Here is a 21,747-nt window from a genome sequence, read left to right as displayed (position 1 = left end):
GAAAACACTACAGGACAGTTCCAACACATGTTTGCGTAAGACTGCTGTACCTCACATCCCCTCCAACAGTTGTATTCTTTAGAGCCAGATGTATGCACTAAATGCAAGAGTAAATAAACTAAACTAAAAGCAGATAAATCCATTTTAAAGAACACCCCCTGGCCATTTCAGAAGTGGGCATGACTAGTTCCAGATACTTGACTGTGCCTCATCTGAAATTACTTGATCTATGTCTTGTTCCCAAACTCCCTCTAATGAGGAGAACGAGTTTGTTGTTTTATCGTTCAATAAAGAGCATATCTTTGAAACTAATACTTTTGTACTGTGTTCATATTCTAAAATTAAGTGCTCAAAACCAGTTAAGTCCCTTTGCACAGATTTCTTTATTGATGTTTCCGTAATGAAATTATGTGCTTAGTGAAGTTTGAGCCAATTGATGTGCAGGCCTTGCAATTTATTGACTCATTTCTCTATAGATAGGGGTTGCCAGTGTTCAAAAAAGTCTCATGAACTGTGAAACCCTCTGCTAGACCAGTCGTTAAACCGAACCAGCTTGTTCCAACAGTAGCAGTTTAATCCCAGTGGAAGCAATGGAGACATATCTTTCATGAGTTTCTATCTCCATTTCTTTCAGACCAGAAGAGTAGCCTTTGGAAAATGGGTTCTGGGTTTCATTTATCTTACGGAATTATTGCTGGCCTAACACAAGAATTTCACGTTTTGACCTGTCTATTTTAGCAATTTCCATGTTTAGCTATGGGCTATTAATATCATCGGATACACAGGATATTATATTATTGTCAGGGAACTGCCATCGGAAGGACAGGAGGTGGAAGGGCTCACTGAGGTTGAGAGAGACTTAGCAGCTGAAGAGGGAACCAGCAGGGGGAGAGAAGGAACTCCAAGGGAAAGTGAGTCGGAGGGATGGCTCAGAGACACTTCCAGCGAAAACAGTGGGGAGGTGTCAGGACCTCCTATAGGGACACCCACTCCTCGCCGGAAACTGTCGCGCCGAGAGTCCAGAAGACGTGTTTCCGTTAAGGAGCTTTTATGCTGGAAGAGATTCCGTAAGCGCCCACTGTCGGACTCTGCTAGCGACTGACGGAGCCATGCTTGAGGGGCTCCGTCGTAGGCAGAGGTTTGCGGACTTGGCCAAACTCTGAGGGACTAGGATTTCACGCACAAGCAGCTCATCATCCCATCACAATTATGTAGCTGGAAAACTTCATAGTATGTCAAAAGACTTAAGACATCTGAAGGCAGCCCTGTTTAGGGAAGCTTTTAATGTTTGATGTATTACAGTATTTTAATATATTTTTTTTTGGAAGCCGCCCAGAGTGGCTGGGGAAGCCCAGCCAGATGGGCGGGGTATAAATAATAAATTATTATTGTTGTTGTTGTAGTAGTAGTAGTAGAGACAACAACAACAACAAGTTTATTAAATTTGTGAGGTCCATGCCTTTACACAAAATACCATAAAACATTGTTAAAAGATAAACAATAAAATTATAAAAATAAGCTAAAATTCATGTCATGCTATCCCAGCAAGGAAACTACCCAAAAAACCCCACCATTCAGGAAAGAAGATACAGCAACAGGTTAGGAGATCAATGGGAGGGACCTCACTGTTTCCTCCAGGAACCGTACCCTAGTTTTCATAGCCTTCACCACAAAGACTGCTACCACGTGAGAAATCCGTGGATCGGCGTCCACCAGTAAAAACTTTACTTGGTCCTCAGAGTTGACTATTGATTTGGGAATAGTTTGTAACATCGCATCCCTGAAGGCCGAATAGATGGGACAATACAACATGTAATGTATGAGATCCTCTTTGGTTCTCATATGACAAGGACATATACGCTGCTCTACTGGGATTTTTGCATATCTGCCTGACAGATAGGCCGTAGGAATGGTTTGAAAACGGGCCATGGTGAAGGCTCTCCGAAGGGTGGGATTGGTGATATTCGCTAAGTAATTGGCGCAGGTTTTGACTGTTTTCAGTCGGGGAAGCCAGTGGGAGGACCCTGGGTTCTGTATTTTTGTGATATCTAACAGAGCGTCTCTCTGCAGGATCCATTCCCGAACTTTGTCCGGGCTCCACAGTTTGAGGATATTAAACTCCGGTAGGGTGTATCTAACCAGGATCTCTGATAGGTTTTGATGCCAAGTGGTGTTCTTTTGAAGAGATACAAAGGCTTGTTTGGCTAATAGGGTGTTTGAGGTATTTGCAAGGTTGATGTAAAACCGTAGGAATCTTAAATGGGCCCTGGCAGACACAGAGGGTAATCCAACCTCCACCCTCAAGAAAGCTGCTGGGGTTCCTTGAGGAAGGCCTAGAATCCTCCTGAGATAATAATTTTGCAAAATTTCGAGCCGTTCCATCAGCCTCTGGTTCCACCCCCAGAGTTCTATCCCATATAACATCTGGGGAATAGCTTTCCCAACAAAAGCTCTTAATGCTGGGATCACCAATTGTCCTCCCCGGGTATGAAAGAAATTAAGCAGGACACCAATTGTTCTTCGTGTTAGGATGGTTACAGCCTTAAAGTGGGCTAACCAACTAGATGTAGCCTGAAATGTAACACCCAGATATTTAAAAAAAGGGCACTGTTCAATCACATGTTCATCTAAAGACCATCTAAAGGTGTGGCGAGCTCTAGTGAACACCACAATTTTTGTTTTGTCATAGTTTATCTTTAGTGAGTTATGGGAACAGTAGGCTGCGATCCCCTCCAGCATGCTGCGTAGGCCTCTTCGGGTGAGTGCCATTAAAGCCATGTCATCGGCATATAGCAATATATTCAGACGTTTACCTTCAAGGGCTGGAGCCGATGACTTGTACTTTGCCATGTACTGCACAATGTCGTTTATATAAAAGTTAAAAAGAAATGGGGCTAGCAGGCATCCCTGTTTGACCCCTTTCCCCAATGGCAGTGGGTCCGTAAGAGTTCCCGATGGCCCAGTTCTGATTTTGACTGTAATATCTGTGTGTAACTCTCTGAGAATTTTTAAAAGTCGTCTGTCAATATCCGTTTCATATAATTTTTTCCATAGTCTATCTCTACAGATTGAGTCAAAGGCAGATGTCAAGTCAACGAAGGCCACGAAGAGTCTGCTCTTATACGCTTTTGCATATTTAGCTACCAGGGTCTGTAGTACCATACAGTGACCTATCGTATTGTGGCCCTTTCTAAATCCTGCCTGTTCCTGGTTGAACAGGTTAGAATGGTCCGCCCAATCTACCAGCTTGTTTAATAAGTACCGGGTATAAAGTTTGTATGCAGTGTCCAGAAGGCTTACAGGGCGGTAGTTTGCTGGATCTTGAATGTCTCCCTTCTTGTAGATAGGGGCTACCACACTTAGTTTCCAATTTGCTGGGATTTTACATGTGTTGTTTATTGCCGTAAAAAGTTTGGCCAAAAAGATGGCCCACCATTGGGCATTTGATTTAAAAACCTCAGGGGGGATCATATCCTCACCAGGAGCTTTGCCATTTTTTAAAGTTTGAATTAGCTGTAGGCACTCTGATTCCGTAACCGGATCCCAACTAGCTAGATGATCATTCTTCAATAGGAGGGACGGACTCGAATTAGCAGTATTTGAGGGTGTGTATAGCTTGGAAAAGTGTTGATACCACACATCGGATGGAATACTGCTGTTTACAATTTTTCCTTTGGATGAGACTCCCTGTGCTACTATTGCCCAAAATTTTCTATCGTCTCGCGATTTAATCGCCTTATCAAGTGCCTCCCATTGTTCCTTCCTATAAAGGGATTTCTTGAGTTTTAAGGTGTTTTTATAGTAAGAGCGCCATCTGTGGAAGTTTACCATAGATGACAGAGTCCTCTCCTGTTTTACCTTGTTTTGTTGTTTCCTAAGCAGGGATCTTAGCTTCCGGCAGTCTTTATCAAACCAGACCCCCGATTTGTTATGTTGTTTGGGAGGCCTGGTGTTTATAAGAAATGGGAAAAGAGACCCTGAGACCCGCTGATATAATGAAAAAGGATCAAAGTTAGGTAAAAGACACTGGTCTCTCAGAGCCAATAAATCTGGAGAGTGCAGGTGTTGTTTAATTTTAAGCTCCAGCTCGCTGTTCCATTTGCGCCTGCGTGGGGCCAGTGCTTGAGGAGGGACTGCACAATGTAGATGTTGTAATCCTCCTGATTCGAGGGGAGTTAGTGAGATTGCTCTAGGAAGATGGTCGCTCTCAGTTCTGTTAAAAGTGCTGAGACCCTGTGCCCTCTCCAAAATTGTTGGAGAGACCAGGATATGGTCAATCACACTTGCACCACGAGGGCCGATAAAAGAGAAGAAACCTCCTGACCTATCCATGTAAGTGCCATGCAGGTTGTATAAATTATGCTTAAAGGCAATCTCCAGTAATGTATTACCTGCCTTATTCAGGACCTTTTCATCAGAACTCCAAGGGATAAACCAGTCTGCCTCTGGTAAAAACTGGGTTTTGGAGCCATACGAATTGATGTCACTGCCTATCCTAGCGTTAAAGTCACCTGCCAGCAGGATGTTCCAGTCAGGAAATTCTATTTTGGCCTTCTCCAAGCATGACTCCAAATCTTCCCAGATTTGTACTGTCTGAGAGGAAGTACACATGGGGGGAATATAAACGTTGAAACATAGAAAATCTCCTCCTGTGTTATTGGAGATAAGTAAAATCTGAAAATTGTTACTCTTCATCCACTGCAGTTGTCGCACCCTGTACCCTTGCTCTATAGGAATAAAAGTGACCAAACCGCCGCTAGGTCGGCCACGGTTATTTAGTTTTTTCGCAGGGGTAGCAAAAGCCACATAGCCCTGTAAGTAAGGGGGATGAGAGTCTAGGCACCAGGTCTCTTGTAAACAAATAATCTGGAATTTTGAGAGGAAATCCAGAAAATCAGCATCACCCTGCTTAGACAGCCAGCCCGCCACATTCCACGATAAGATGTGGAAATATGGTGGTGAGGGGAACAAAGGTAGACTCCTCCGTTTGTTCTTTAGGATGATGGAATGAATGTTTTTGAGGTGGAGTGAGCTGTTAAGATCATTTGTGGTAGGTACTAACCTAGTGAGTTTTATTTCCCCGACATGGTGTTCCCTCGCTGTATCTGTCTTTCAATCCTCCACCTGAATGTCATCTAAGGATCCTGAGGCGTCCACAAAGATTGAACCGTTCCTGCTCATCGGCATGGCAAGGTCTGCCTGGTGTATTGTTGTTTGAGGTATTAAGGGTTGTGTGGGAGAACCCACTTCTTCGGGGGACAGGAACCGGCACCGCGTCCAGTCTTCGTTGGATAAGGGCTTTGTCGTGTTAGTAGCAAAATTAAATTCCAAAGGAGCAGAAAAGCCTTGGAGGAGTAAGGATTTTTTTATGGTTTGTAACCTAGCTATTAACGCATCCTGGGACTGTTGAATCTGCTCAAGGGAGGCTAAAAATAACATCTCCTTTTCGTTTGAGATATCTTTTTTGGGTTCATTGGAAGGGAGTAAGATTTTTTGGAGCTTAGCCTTCTGTTTGGAAATATTGACTGCCTCCAGTTGGCCTTGTTTGTAGTTTTCAGAAGACATTTCCAATTCTGTGCGCAGACTAGTAGGCTTGCGTGTTCCTAAGAGGGATGGTGGAACGCCGGACTCTTCGAATAGGCGGGTCACCAACAGGCCAGCCCTCTGGAGCCTGTCCCTCTTGTCCAAGATTTGTTTAGTTACCGACCAGTCTTTAAAGGTCATCACGACTCTGTTTTGGGCCTTATCAAAAGGAAGAAATTTCACGCTGACAATATTTTCTGCTGGAATAAGGCCTCTGATGACTAAGTCAATTTTCTTAAGTATATAAATTCTCTGTTGAGCAGGTGTGGAAAGGCCTCCATGCTTGAAGAGGGGGAGGAGGACTAGTTTATGTTTAATTAAAATTAAGTTCTGGCTCTTTTGTGCTCCCTTCTGGGGAGTTCCTTGCTTTGGGTCTGGAGTTTTCTTTAGTTTGCCACTAGAGGGCAGCGATTGTTTTACTAGCCTTGGAGGGCTAGCCACCTGATGTTTATTTAAAATGTTTGGGCTTTGGCTCTTATTTGGCGTTGTTATGCTGGGGTTCTTTGTGCTTGAGTTCTCCAGAATCTTGAACAACTTTGAGAAGTTCATTTTCCCAGTCCAGGAGGGCAGCTTAGCCTTTCGGCCCATCTTCACATTCTTCGGCTTCTTCTTATGCATTGATCTCTTTCCCTTTAAGGAAGGTTTCCTAGTGGCCAGTACTTTCCCTTGGACTAGTTTGGCTCTGCTTGTTTTCCTTTCTTTGATGTTGGGCTGGATTTTATTTCCATTTGGCTTGTTGCTGGCTTCTTTGTGAAAGTGGCAGTCCTCTTTCCTCCTGATTAGTTCAATCAGGGAGGTGAGCAAGCCCAAACATTCTGAAAGAAAGTTTTTAATTGGCCCCAGTTCTTTAATTAGCTGAGTTTGATGTTCTTCCAACAGATCTTTGTACAACCCTGTCATTATGTAATTAAAGCTGCCCAGGTCTGGATGTCGAACTCTTGTGTCGTTTAGCCACTCCTCCACCTCAGTCGGGGCAGGAGACCCCCCCTTTCCTCCAAGCATAGGTTGATGAGTGGATTCCCTTGACCTGGCTTCTGGGTTTCCCAGTTGAGGCTCCTGTTCCGGGAGTAGTAGTAGTAGTTGTTGTTGTTCTCCCCAACCTGGCTGCTTGGCATGTTTGTAGTGTATGGGGCGTGGGAGTTGAGGCCTCACGCTTGTTTGGTTGGCATCTGCCTGTCTTGGGAGACAGTGAAGGAGTATTCCTTCAGGGGTGAAGTCAGATTGTTGGAGAGTTACAGTGCCTGCTGTGGCTGTAGAGACCGATATAGGAGAGACATGTTTTGTTGCAGCTGGGGCAGAGGAAGGCATCCGGTTGTGCTGCTATAGATGCACCATGGCATTTCTTCTCTCTGAGCTCCTCCCAGCAGTCGTTCCTCCTCTGTTCACTGGTGTGGATATACCACCTGACTGTCTCCAGGCTCTGTAGTCATCTGCAAGGGATTGCAATCTTCGTGCCACTTCTGCAGACATCTTTGTAACACAGAGTTGGTCTGCGCATGGGCAATGTGCCTGAAACCAGCTCCCCGTAGGCCTCACGTGAAAATGTACATATTTAGAAAACATTTTTGCTAATTTAAAGTATTTTAGTTGGTAGGATTTGAAAGGGGGGGGGGATGATTTTGGGGAGAAGGATAATTGTAGAAACATTTATTCAACCTTATACAAAGTTTGCGATTTCCATCTATTTAGTTCCTTTTTACAAAGTATACACGTGATGCAAAGATTCAGCTGCAATAATTCCTTTAGATTTTTAGCAATCGTTAACCCCAGTTAACAAACTGTTTTGTTGTACAGTGGAAAGCCGTATTTACTCTGTTATTGGCTCTGTTGCCCTGGTGGGATATTTACACGTAAAATACCACAGTGGCTGTAATTTTTTGAACTACAATCTTTTCAGAGCCTTCTATCTCATTGACTAGGGCAGGAATTGTCTTCAGAGCATCTGTTGCCAGTATTGCTATGTCAACTGCAGGTAAAAAATCTTTATGTTCCCGCTTGTTTACCATTATGCCCGGTGTCTATTTTTATGGATGCCAAAGGTTCTAGAAAAGCAACCAAAAGTGAGGGGGACGGGGGGGGGGCATCCTGCAAGTCTCAAAGCCACAGTAGTCATATCCATTTACCTCAAACCTTCATTGTAGTTTGGGTTATATGGGGAGAGGGCGAGAGAGTGCTTGAATAAGCTATGTAAAACAGATACTGGGAGTTTGATGTATAATGGTCTTGGCTACAAACTGTAATAACAATACCATACCATACCATACCATACCATAATTTTAAAAAGCAGTTGCCAAGGTTCAATCTAAGTGGTCAAAAGCTCTGTGGGCATCTAGTGACATGATGCCCAGCGGTTGTGTTATATCTTACTGTAGTGTGTGATGCTTTGTTGTTGTTGTTTAGTCATTTAGTGTCCGCCTCTTTGTGACCCCCTGGACCAGAGCACGCCAGGCCCTCCTGTCTTCCACTGCCTCCCACAGTTTGGTCAAACTCATTCTGGTAGCTTCGAGAACACTGTCCCACCATCTCGTCCTCTGTCGTCCCCTTCTCCTTGTGCCCTCCATCTTTCCCAACATCAGGGTCTTTTCCAGGGAGTCTTCTCTTCTCATGAGGTGGCCAAAGTCTTGGAGCCTGAATGGAGAGGTTTGATCTTCTTGCAGTCCATGGGACTCTCAAGAGTCTCCTCCAGCACCAGAATTCAAAAGCATCCATTCTTCGGCGATCAGCCTTCTTTATGGTCCAGCTCTCACTTCCATACATCACTACTGGGAAAACCATGGCTTTTACTATACGGACCTTTGTTGGCAAAGTGATGTCTCTGCTTTTTAAGATGCTGTGTGATGCTTAGTATCATCCTAACAGAACTTGTGCAGTTCATTAACTTGGCTTACTTTTAAAAAGACCAAACAGCCTATATGTTTGGAACAAAGGTGAAAATTCGCTTGGACACCAGATACCTTGTGAAGTTTTGGACGAAACTGAAACAGAAGGAGATATGATAAAAACAGTGGTTGGACATAGGGTGAAGTTGAGAATGCAAAGAATAACTTGGAAAATGACAAGGAAATTGTAGTTACAACCCAAACAAAATGCTGCGCTTGTCCAAAGGAATGTCGGAATACCTGCAGGTCTTCACAGAGAGCAACCAGTTAGTGAATACTATTTGTGATGAACCTGATAAAGGAGGAGGATAAGGATGCGGTGTCGCATGTAACACGTGGATTAAAAAAGAAGAAAACTGAACAAGGTGGCACCTCTTCATGAATGGCACCTCTTCATAAACGGCCAGATTCTCCAGGTAATGTTGGTGATACAGTAAGGCTTCATATATCAGATGTTGATTGGAGCAGAACTAGTACAAGAGGTATTGTGGTATTGATCATGTCAGTTGAAGATGGACAGTGCTATCAACTAGGCACCAAAGGGGGGAAGCCGAAGCAACTTTTCAGTTGGAACAACTTTCCATTTCTTTCTTGAAAATGCATTAGCAGTTTGGAGAAGTAGCTCCTGTCAGACGAGTTCTGAGAGAAATAGCAACGCGGCAGTCATTGACTTGTGGACAGGGTTATCAGCAGTGGCACTCGAAAGCAAAGGACTTGACAAACATGTATAAATGCTTGGCTATGAATGTGCTGTTCACCTCAGAATGTCTCAGCAGCTGTTGCAACTTACCAGTAAAGGATATCTTGTCAGGGAAGAGAACAGGGTGCAAATCATCATCATCAATTGGAAGTGAGATTCATTACTGCACTCATATGCATTCTGTGTTCAGGCCTATAATTTCATAACAGTTTAAATCTGAACAATTCTAACATGTTGACCTGTTAAATAACTTAGGCTGCAAACCTGTAACCACTTAGCTGCACCTCCGAGTAGACATGTGTAGGATTGCACCGTTAGTCTTGTTTATTTAAGAAAATCTCTTGTTACGTCCACCTGCGAATTTTTGGGATACGAACGTGGCAAACCCGGAAGTATACTTCCAAGTTTTCGCCGCTCGCACATGCGCAGAAGCAGCGCCTCTGCTTACTGACTTTTTGGGTTGTGGACGGACCCCTGGAACGAATTAAGTTTGTATCTGGAGGGTCCACTGTATTAAAAAATAAATAAATCCTGAGTTGTATCCAGTGGTATTACTCCTTTGATAGTAAGGCAGAATGGGAACTGTGTTCGAAACATACATGATGCTAGGAAGGGGGACTGTTAAAGAGAGGGTGGTTGTGGTATTATTCAGTTCTGCATATAAGACATGCCATTTGTCAAAAAACCACCTACCCTTTCACTGTAAGAGTGTGTGGACAGGTGATTGCTGCTCAGTAGTGCAGCAAAGCGACACATGCTCACACTGAATAAACACAAGCATTAATTGGTCACGAACTGAACATTTTGACTTATGAATGCATAGAAAATTTAATACTTTAATAGGTCATTGTTTTCCGGACGGGAGTTGATCACAGTGTGGATTTACCAAGCGTGCCTTCCTCTTCGCATGTTTCTCCCTTGCGTCCTGAGTTTGAGTGTCTTCAAAGCCCAGGACACCTTTGGGAAAGGCTGTTCTCGATTTGACACTTTTGGTGGGATGTACACATCTTGAAATGAAATATGTTAGAAAAACAAAATAAAAATACTTAAGAGTGTAGAAGTAAAATGCTGGCTTAAGAAAGAAAGAAAAGGTGCTTGGAATAAAATTTATTCCAGGCCAAATGTGTTTCGGAAGAAACATTCCTGCAGAACTACATTTTTAGCAGAGATTCTCACCAAATGCCTGGGACACTTGCAAGAGGAGTCGTCTGGCATAGATGCTTCCCCTGTTTTGTGCTCGTCTTTTCTATAAGTAGTGTACCATGGTAACCAGGAGATCAACTTTTAGGATAATTATAGATCTGAAAACACTATGTAACATTATTAATATGGTATAAGTAGCGTTATAGCATTTGCCACGTCTACTGTAATCTATTTATTTTAAGCATTTTAAACCCACTCTTTTAGTCAAGGCTTCCAGAGCAGCTTACAAAAACTCGTAGATTCCCTTCCTTCAGGCTTGCAATCTAAAGGACATGGCGCATAAGGGGAAAAGGGGAGTTAAGGAGATTCAGGCATTCTTTCTTAACAGTTGTTACACTGACCCGCTGGGGTGGTAGCCTGATATAATGATTGCCACGAGGTGACAGTTGAGTGAGAGCCAAGGGCATCTTGTGTTCAGCAGCGGCAATGGATGTTTCTCCTCTCTTCTGTTTTGCAGCCCGGTGTAATTAAAGAACTCCGCATTTGTTTGTCATTCAATACATGGCATGGGCATCCTAAACACAGATGCCCTATGAGAAAAGTCATGTCCTGTTGTATAATCCTTGGCACCTCCCTTAATAGCATGTCACCAGTAAATCTGTCCTGTAGACCTAGCCTCACACTATCTATATTGGAGCCCCCAAACCCCAGAAAACTAAGCAGTCTCAAGAGATCAACTTGGCCAGAGTTTGGTATCAGAATAGCTATTGCTCAGTGGTGTCCGTTAACGTATCACAATAAACTTGTTTTCTTTCTGAAGTTCTTTGCAATGCAGAACTTTGACCCCTTGTTGCGGTCCTTTTTCTCACAGTCAGTCAGATACTGTTCCCTTGATGTTTTGCAGTTGTATACTGCAAGTGTGGAATTGGGCAGTGGCTTATGTTAAATCCAGCAGCTTATGTTAAATTTTATCAAACTTTTTTCAAAGTAAGTTTCTAGCCCTTTTAGCTGTGAGCATAAGCTTGAGAGTGTTTACAATGCCTAGTAAAATATCAGAAGTGGGGAGGGAGCGATATTTTCAATGGGGAGAACATCAGTTCAGTGGTGTGATTTAGCTCTTTACTCCTCCCCATGACTAGCAGCAGCAGAATAAATTAGGAAAGTAAGAAAATATATGGAAATATTACCTGATTTGCATAATGAATACACACTAGTCAGTAGTAGCGCAACAAAAAGCATTTATCACTACTCCAGGCCATTCTCTCGTGCAGTTTTTCAGCAGATATTTTGAGATGAAATTCTTAAATTCTTTACTCAAAATATTTTGTACTGTAATACCGGGATGGTGTGACTGTTTACCACATGTATATATTTGTTCATGCATGAATGCCGTTCCACAGGCAGGCTAACGTTGTGTTGTCCACTGGTTGATTTCTGCAAAGTGTGGGTGGCTTTGGTAGTCTTTGGCTGGCTTCCACTGTGGGAAGGGGCCCATTCCAGTATCTCTTAGCAGAGGTCCTTGGAGGATCTCCAAAGTGCACTGTGAAGTCAGGTAGGATCCCCAGCCCATCATATCTTAGAGCTGAAAAGTGGGGCATGAGACTTGTCAGGCTTACCAGATGCTCACCATGGTGAGCATATTTATGAATTTCTAATTGCTTAGTCTAATAAGAATGGTTAAGTATTTAAGAATTGATATGTAAATTGCAGAAGACAATTACTTGTAGTAAGAATGCATGTCACTTATCTATAATAAGATTTAATGAAAACATGTTTGGGTTTCCCTTCAGCTTGTGGGGGAGAGGAGGGCTGAAAGGCCAAATTTCCTTTCAGATTGAATGAATATTCCTGGAAGAATATACTGTAGTCCCATCAGCAGAAGTCCTGACAAGTTATTCTATATTAAAAGTGATCGCATCCGACTCGTCAAATGAAAAGCCAGCGAGTCTTGTCTTCTGGCTGAATAAATGGACCTACAATAGACTTTTGACCCTATAACTGAAATGTTGCAATATAACAGCAACAGCGCAGCAGCTGATATGTTGATCTAAATTCAGTTAATGAGTTTGTGTGTTAGAACCTGTTCTACTACGATTGTCTTCAATCAGGAAGATTGTGTCCAATATTTTATTAATAAATTTCAAATATTTGTACATAGGAAAGAATAATATATCGAAAATAATTATATAATTAGAACAGTGTTGTTGTATGAATGTTTGGCAAACAAAGTTAAAAGAATGGAAATTGAAACACTAATACAGTGGTGGAATAAACAAAATTATGAAAAGTTGCAACAAGCTAGACAGAGCAAGGGCAACTATGTGTGTCTTCTCCTATGAGAATTGCACCTGGCATTTTCTGTCCGTCCAGGTAGGCCTTTGCCTCCCTGTCACAGTGCCAGCGTGTTCAGATCTTTGAGGACTCTTTCAATCAAAGGTAGCTCCGAGCTGATACATCTGGGCTCACCTTGGAACTGCCGGAACTGACTTAGCTGCCTCTCCAGTGCCTGGTTGCAGTAGTACATCTGCACATACCTGGCCTGCTTCTCCCGCTGATAGCGCAGGACTATTTTCTTCTCCTCTTCCCAAGTTTTCCACTCCTGCTCAAAGTTTGCCTCTTGCAGCTGGGCCTGGCTCCTCTCACACAGCAATTCTCCCCATAGCCATCCAGCCTCCTCTGCACTCTCCCCCTGCATCCCCCTACTTTTAGAGCCATCTGTTTCACAAGCCAAAACGTCCTGGCATTCTTGCATGGGAGAGTCCCATGGAGGAACAGGGGAGCCACGCTCTGGCAAGGTTTGGGAAGAGTCTTCCAACTTGCGAGTCCTCAGCTTGCAACTCTGTTTGGACTTCCCACAGCTGTGTTTTCAAGCCGAAGAGTTCACCCTGTTTCTGGGCCATCTCCTCCTGGGCATCTGGGAACTGCTGCTTGAGCAATGAAATCCCTGCAGTCTTCTGACAGACGTCCCACTGGGTCTCCTCCAATATGGGACTCAGGCGCTCTGCCTGTTGGTGCTGCAGCCTCAGCTTCTCACGCTGCCTCTGCTGAAGGTCCAGCTCTTCTTGCAGCCATTTCTCTTCCTGCTGAGCTTTGCAGAGCTGCAGCTGAACCTTCTTCAGTTCATCCGGCTCATCCATCCGCAAGGTCTGTTTGTCCTCAAATATCTGTGTGAAGGGATCATCATTCTCACTCAGATTTCTCTCCATGCCCTTCTCAGTCAGCCGGTCCTCGAACTGCTTCACCACATCTTCCATGGAGTTTGTGGGTTCATTCGGAGGATGTGGTTCCCCAGAGATCTGCAGGCGGCTCAAGCCCTTGCAAGACAGAGGTGTTTTGTCTACAATCAAAGGGTCCCCGAGAAGCCCTGTCTAAGGAGTTGCCAGTGTGGTTGTTGTGGCCTACGGAAGCACTGAGCTGGGTTGTAGCAGGTTTGAAAGGTGGAGTGCCGGTGGGGAAGCTTTGGATAGCCTTTGTGCTCTCGTCCAGGCTGATGGTGTGCAGCAGGTGACTGCGGAGAGGGCTGCATTGTGAGGAGCTGCTGGTGCTTACCTGGGTCAGGCTCCTGTTCCTCTTGGACAGCTTCTGGCCTTTGGCTGATGACCGACCACCTCGGCATGCACAACAGGCTCTTCCATGATACCACCTTGAAGGCAGAGGGTCTGATCCAACACCTGCTGAAGCATCCATGTTCAGGCAATGAGCTCTTGGAGAAATCAGCTGCCTGTTGATGGTCCCAGAAATACCGCTCGGGGGACTGGTTCTCCTGGTCACTCTCATAGTCCCCTTTAAAGCTACCTCCAGATGACTGGTGCTTCTTCTCAGCCCGGGTGTCCCGCTTGCCCCAATGGAAGTAGCCAAAAACTCCACGCTGTGACGTTCCTTTCCGGAGCAGCCCGTCTGGCTGACGCATGCCATGTAGACCTCCTGGACAAGTCGGCAAGGAATCCCATTTCTCTACTCGGCTGCCCATGTTGCCCATGCTGCCGTCGTTGTCAGGCTCAGAATCCAGAGTGAAAGTATCAAAAAGGCAGTGGCAGGGGTTAACGGTCACATGAGAGGCCTGTTCTGTTGCTATGGAGTTTTTTTAAAAAAATAATATTTATTAGAAGTTTGAAGATTAAAGAAAAAAGAAACAATGAAAAATTAAACAAAACAAAGCAATACCTTACAATACATCAAAAAACAACAAAAAACAATACAACAAAACAACAAGAAAAACAAAAACATTTAAAAACACATCCAATATTTCCATATCTTTATCTTTCATTTACCTATTTCATCGACCTCCTTGCACCTCCCTTTTTTGTATTCTAGTTCAATTAGCTATTTCAGCAAATCCTTTCCATCTTTCTCAATTTTTGTTCTATAATTTATCTTAACACAATCTAACCTTAAATTTTCCACTTTGGCCCGTTAACAATCTATTTTTACTTAATTCTTTATAACATTTCTGCTAAAGCCATATAGCTTCATTCCAGCATCCTTCTAACATTCATTAATTTTGCAATATTTCTGTAAATATACTTTAAATTTTTTCCAATCTTCTTCCACCGACTCTTCTCCCTGGTCTCGGATTCTGCCAGTCATTTCTGTTGGGTGTAGTGAAGGGTTAACCTTCTGTGCCTCAAGCCTGAGAGGAGGCGCTTACAAGGGAAGTAAGCCAGGACGACGAAAACAGCTTGGAATGCTCTGAGCTGAGTGAAAAGCGAAAGCAGTTTGCTGCGTAGCTGCAAACAGAGGGAGAAGATGCAGCTAAATTATCCTCAACTTCAGTATCTTCCCCCTCTGACCTGCTAGCCTCTTGGGCCTTACAGCTGGTCCAGCAGGTGAGGAAGGCTCACTCTTTGGCTCACACTTGACACTTGCCTGAGGAGGTGTTCTAGGTTCCCCCCTCTGAGGGATCCTGAGCTGTCCCTGCCTTGGACTCTGTCCCTGTGGTGGACCCTGTTGCTCTGGACCATGGTCCCCAGCAACAAGTTCCTCTTCCTCCTCAACGTCTGAGTCATAGAACTGCTGTGGAATTCCGCCAATTCCATGTAGTCCATCATGTTGCTATGGAGTTTTAAACACAAGCGGAATGCCAGCACATGATGGCTAGACTAGGCTGGACTCCATTCCGCGACCTCCTCCTCGTCCTCCTCCTGCAGCCCCTTGGTCGGCTCCATAATCCCTGTCTTTCCATCCAATTATATATTCATTCTGAGCACTCTTGCTTAGCTGCTAACAACATACCGTATTTTTCCATGTATCAAATCTTTTAGTGAAATATTGTGGGGCGTCTTATACACGGTTGGTGAATCCTCAGGAGTTCCGGCTCTGGCTCTGGCTCTGGCTTGGGTGGCCTGGGCTCGGGTTCGGTTTGGGCTTTGACACGGGCTCGGGTGGCTCGGATTTGGGCTCTGGCCCAATTTCTTAATTTTGGGTTCAAAAAAATAAGGGTCTTCTTATACATGGGGGCATGTTATACACTGAAAAATATGATATTCTTTCAACACATTGTTTTGTGTGTGTTAATAAAAATAATCCTATTATTTTGTGTGTGTTAATAAAAAAAATCTGCAGTTGACTAAACTGCAGGAGGCAGTGGAAGACAGAAGTGCCCGGCGTGCTCTGGTCCAGGGGGTCACGAAGAGTCGGACACGACTAAACGACTAAACAACACAGACTAAAATCCGCAAGAGCCTTGGCAAAATGCTGTGTCTTTATCTAACACTGAAATGCCAACAGCATTGATGCAATTCCTACCTCCCGGGAGAGGAAGTTCCATAATTGGGGCATCGCCATATCCCATGTTACTGCATGAGCTATATCCCATAAGAACCTTATCCTTAAACATTTCATCCCTGTTTGCTAAGGCACTACCCCTCGTAAACAACTACAGTGCAGTTATCCATGGTTCCGTTGTTTTGGTAAGATCTTGTTCTCATTCTCCATATGAAGGCTGCAGTATGCCTCAAATAATTAAATAACCTACCTAGGTCTTTTATGTCTTCGGTAATCTTTCTGCTGGGCACTCACGCTCTGCAGATATCGAAGCAGAGCAGCAGGTGATTTTGTGGAAAAGATAAATGAAGCTTTTAACTTGAAAGACTATTCTCTGCTCCTCTGCTTCAATTAAAATAAAATAAAACCCAGGGCTCTTCAGTGCTCTGCGGGCAGCATTCTGGACAAAGCACTTGGATGAAACCAACTTCTTGCAAACATGTAGAAATCCAGTAGATGGGAAAGTAGGCAGAGTGACGGGAGCAACGCAGGGCTTCTGGGCGACCCTGATTCAGCTCGGGATGCTTTGTGGTGCAACTCAAATTCTGCTTCTGGTTTTGTATGGTTTTGTCAGAACCACACAAACACTATCCACATGTCTTTCACTGACTCGTCCCAACTTTCACAGGAAGTCCTCCCAATGTTTTAAATTCCACACCATGTTTTCTATGTCACCCAAGAGGAAATTCCCCCAATTTGCCTGGTTATCTGGCACTTTTCTAGTATATGCTTTTAACAGTCTTCTACCTGAAGTAGAAGAGGCGGGTGGCGCGTCTTCTTTGACTTCCAACGCGGGTGGCGCTGTGGATAAAACCTCAGCGCCTAGGACTTGCCGATCGCATGGTCGGCGGTTCGAATCCCCGCGGCGGGGTGAGCTCCCGTCGTTCGGTCCCAGCTCCTGCCCACCTAGCAGTTCGAAAGCACCCTTAAGTGCAAGTAGATAAATAGGTACTGCTTTATAGCGGGAAGGTAAACGGCGTTTCCGTGTGCTGTGCTTGTGCTGGTTCGCCGGAGCAGCTTCGTCACGCTGGCCACGTGACCCGGAAGTGTCTGCGGACAGCGCTGGCTCCCGGCCTATAGAGTGAGATGAGCGCACAACCCTAGAGTCTGGCAAGACTGGCCCATACGGGCAGGGGTACTTTTACCTTTACCTTACCTGAAGTTAGGGACGTGGCTGGCGCTGTGGGTTAAGCCACAGAGCCTAGGGCTTGCCAATCAGAAGGTCGGTGGTTCAAATCCCTGTGAGCTCCCGTTGCTCGGTCCCTGCTCCTGCCAACCTAGCAGTTTGAAAACACATCGAAGTGCAAGTAGATAAATAGGTACCACTCCGGCGGGAAGGTAAACGGCGTTTCTGTGCGTTGCTCTGGTTCACCAGAAGTGGCTTAGTCATGCTGGCCACATGACCCGGAAGCTGTACGCCGGCTCCCTCGGCCAGTAAAGCGAGATGAGCGCCGCAACCCCTGAGTCAGCCACAACTGGACCTAATGGTCAGGGGTCCCTGAAACAGCGTGGATTTCTGCATGGTTTCTGAGCCTAATTCAAGGTGATCACATTGGTGTTTAAAACCGTGAATCAGTTAGGCCCCAAATCTGAGATACCACCTCCTTTTGTACAGACCCTCTCTCAGGTGTTAAGATCAGCAGAAGTGGCCCTCTTGGTAGCTTTACCATCCTCAGAAGTTCAGGATGTTAGTGGTCTTAAAAAGGGCAAACTCCGTGGCAACCGTTACATTGTGGAAATCCTTTCTCCCAGAGGTCCATCTGACAAATTTGCTATGTACCATATGACTTCAGTCTGGCTTTTGACACCTGAGATGTGACACAGGATCCTTCCTCTTCCTGTGACTGTCATTTGTTTAACTTTTTAAATTCTGAACTTTAAATTGTTGTTACTCACCCTGGGACCCACTGGCGAAGGACACTATTACTACTACTACTACTACTACTACTACTACTACTTATTATTATTATTATTATTATTATTATTATTATTATTATTATTGCTTTTTTATGAAAATTTAGGATAGCTCAGTCGGTAAAAACACGAGACTCTTAATTTCACGGTCGTACATTCTGCCCCCATGTTGGGCAAAAATATCCTGCATTGCAGGACGTTAGACTAGTTGACCCTCATGTTCCCTTCCAACTCTATAATTCTATGATGAACAGCCTCCCAGCAGGGTCCTTAAGGCAGAACTGCACAGTGTTGTCCCTTGACTAAGAGAAGAGAGGGAATTAGGGGTATGGCTGCTAGGCTGTTGTTGTTGTTGTTGTTGTTTAGTCATTTAGTTGTGTCCGACTCTTCGTGACCCCCTGGACCAGAGCACGCCAGGCACTCTTGTCTTCCACTGCCTCCCGCAGTTTGGTCAAACTCATGCTGGTAGCTTCGAGAACACTGTCCCACCATCTTGTCCTCTGTCGTCCCCTTCTCCTTGTGCCCTCCATCTTTCCCAACATCAGGGTCTTTTCCAGGGAGTCTCCTCTTCTCATGAGGTGGCCAAAGTATTGGAGCCTCAGCTTCAGGATCTGTCCTTCCAGTGAGCACTCAGGGCTGATTTCCTTCAGAATGGAGAGGTTTGAACTTCTTGCAGTCCATGGGACTCTCAAAGTCACCTCCAGCACCATAATTCAAAAGCATAATTCTTAGGTGATCAGCCTTCTTTATGGTCCAGCTCTCACTTCCATACATCACTACTGGGAAAACCATAGCTTTTACTATACGGACCTTTGTTGGCAAGGTGATGTTTCTGCTTTTTAAGATGCTGTCTAGGTTTGTCATTGCTTTCCTCCCAAGAAGCAGGCGTCTTTTAATTTCGTGACTGCTGTCACCATCTGCAGTGATCATGGAGCCCAAGATAGTAAAATATCCCACTGCCTCCATTTCTTCCCCTTCTATTTGCCAGGAGGTGATGTACTTCATTTTATTTCATTTAGAGACTGCTTAACCACAAAACTCTCTTAAGTGGTGTCTCATCTTGTGAATTTGTTAAGCCCCTCTTGGTTGAAATGATGTCATGTTGGTGTGCTTCACGGAACCCAGCCCGCTGGTCTACCAAATAAAGTTATGATAGTGGATAGTAGATGCCTGTACGAATTAGTCCTAATAGGCCTAACTAGAAGTAGACCACAGAAGGATGAAAAGTCTAAAGCAGTGGTTACAAGAAAGATTTATCGCCAGTATGTTTTCCTGATGGGAATTCTGGAAAGTACCTTGATAATAAATCTTTCTTGTCTGTATTGGCTTTTCTCTTTTTCATCATTCTTGACGGTTAAACTGGTCTGCAGGCAACTAAAATTGGGAAGCAGAGTTGGGTGCTGGGATAGGAGAGGAGGAGGAGACTCATGAGGGTAGAATTTTCACAGTTGCATATATTTTTCTGTTACCAATAAGTTCCATTTTTGAAGTGTTTCACCTGTCATTGTTCTGTTTTACTTAACATGGAGGGGGTGATCTTGTCTTAGAAAGCAGCAAATGTACCCACAGTTCTTTAGTCAGATATTTGAAGGCAATTGCTTCCTCTTTTCCTTTAGCTCGACAAATGTACAGCAAATTTTCCTATCCTAATTGTTCATTGGGGAGTTCATGCTGATTACATTATAGTTTCATTATACCATGTGTGGGTGTAATAAGTACTTCACCTATGAAACTAGTAACACATCCTTTCTTATGATGAAAAAAAAATGTATTTTATACAACTTTGGGTAACCCAAAACATTTCCTTGGTGGTATTTTATCACTCATTGAATGAAGTTCTGTGAGTTTCATTGACCTTTCCTACTCAGTATTCTAAGCCGAATAAACATTTATTTCCTAGTCCTGAAGACATTTATTGGTGGGTCCCATTAATTTCATTCGGACTTGAGTGGAAATAAGTGTGTGCAGGATAATTGTCATCAAGAGGCAAAGATCTTCAAAACCATGGGCCGTCTTGGAGAAGGAAAATCTTACAAATCTGGATTGAAAATGTTACTCAATATCCCTGAATAAAATGCTCTGTTTTGTTACCTTTCAAAGTGAAAACGATTGCTCTTTTGATGCTAGCAGACCTATTGTTCGAAGCCTTTACTCTGCAGGATTTAAGAAATTTAAAAAATGGGCTTTTGTTGTTTTTTATCCGTTGTGGTTGAGTATTGATTTTTTTATACTTTGCCATAGTAATCAATCAATCAATAGACTTTATTTGCGTAGCCGACAGGCCATAGCATCAAAGGACGAGCACCGACAAAAATACATTACAAATATAGTAAGGTTTTGGCTGGAAAAGTGGGGTAAATGTATCTAAAATAAATGAAGAACCAGGCTGAGATTGTTAGCTGGGAAGGCATTGGACCATATTTTGCTCCTGTTTTGAATTTAGTAGATGTACCACATGCTGTAACCCCCACCCAATCTGGGTGCCTTACAAAGCTGTATTAAAGAATGAGATGGTATATCTGACGCACCAAGAACCCTTTCAAACTGAAGGAAGGTGAGGACAGGTGACCCCACCTAGGCCCGAAGTCACCCCCCACCAAAGCAGGCTCAAAGCTTCTCAAAGCTTTTCAAAATAATTTTCTCAGCAGCTAAGCATCAGAAACATTCCGCTTGCTGTAACAAAGGTAGAGAACAGTCCATTGTTCCTCAGGCCTTTCTCATGCCTTCTGGCCTTGCTAAAGAACCATATTGCAACTTGCTTTCTGTCCGGGAACCATGCCAGAACAAGAGATTGAAACATATCTGAACACTCTGAAACCCCCTCACCCCCTTTCCTGGGAAGAGTCCACAATAGTCCCAAGACAGCTTTCTGTACATGCTCAGGAACCTCAACATGGGGCAGGACTCCTGAGGGAGGAGAAAGGAGGAGGGAACTGGAAAGGGGTATATATGCTTGTGCACATGACTGTGAGCTTCGTGCATGCTTTTTGTGACTTATCACACTTGCTCCTTCTACCAGTTCATGGACGGTAGAAATAAAAGCCTTTTCTCCGAACTATTCCTGGAGTGTCTGTTGACTCCCACTTCCCTTTCCCAGGCGCAATATTTTTCCCACCCGAGGGCAAAGCCTCATAAGGCTACAAAACCACTAGAGTAATGCCAAGTAGTACAGTACTTATGATTGAGCTTTATTTGGTTCCATTGGTAGATTAAAAAAAAACCTTTATTCAGTGAAGACAAAGTTTTATCAGTTGGACTTCTCTTGTTTGGGTGAATTATTAACTGTAACGGGTAATAAGCAACAGCAAAGCATTGGAACTTATTGAAAGCAATCAACCGCACGTTATGTTACACTTCCTTCAGTTCCTCAGAAAGGCACCTGCACTTAGATTTGGGCAACACGCAAATGTACTTAGACTCGGTCAGTTAAGACAGATGGTTGATCAATTTGTAAATCCTTTAATTGGTTGACAGTCCTTATTATTAGTGTTTGTCTGCAACTGAGAAACAAGTCCAGCTCCAGGTTTCGAGAGCCCTTGAATAAATAGACTCTGGTGGTCTCCCCAGAAGGCACCGCGCTCGCCCAGGATGGGGGCAGTAGTGCTTAATAGAAGTTGTCCCCGCTTCTGCAGCCAGTGGGTTGTTTGTTTTCCTATGCAATCTAGGCGCTTCTGATTGGAGCTGTGATGAGTAGGGTAGCATACAAAAATCCTTATTCCCACAATATTAATCAGGATCCCATTCCCTCCATGTTCCAACATCACA

The 21,747-nt window shown here is 44.0% G+C and overlaps 1 protein-coding gene and 1 pseudogene across 29 annotated transcripts in view; one reads left to right on the top strand and one right to left on the bottom strand.

The window, feature by feature from the left end:
• The window catches only part of ADGRL3 (adhesion G protein-coupled receptor L3), a 543,408-nt gene that overhangs the window by 41,977 nt on the left and 479,684 nt on the right, over nt 1-21,747 (top strand). The gene's annotated exons all lie outside the window — the stretch shown is intronic.
• On the bottom strand, nt 12,695-16,089 carry LOC114587988 (NEDD4-binding protein 3 homolog pseudogene; annotated as a pseudogene).

This window comes from Podarcis muralis, chromosome 17 (genome assembly GCF_964188315.1).
Source record: "Podarcis muralis chromosome 17, rPodMur119.hap1.1, whole genome shotgun sequence".
In the NCBI taxonomy this organism is placed as follows: domain Eukaryota; kingdom Metazoa; phylum Chordata; class Lepidosauria; order Squamata; family Lacertidae; genus Podarcis; species Podarcis muralis.
Note: the sequence above shows the minus strand (reverse complement) of the source record. Positions and strands in the feature narration are given on the sequence as shown.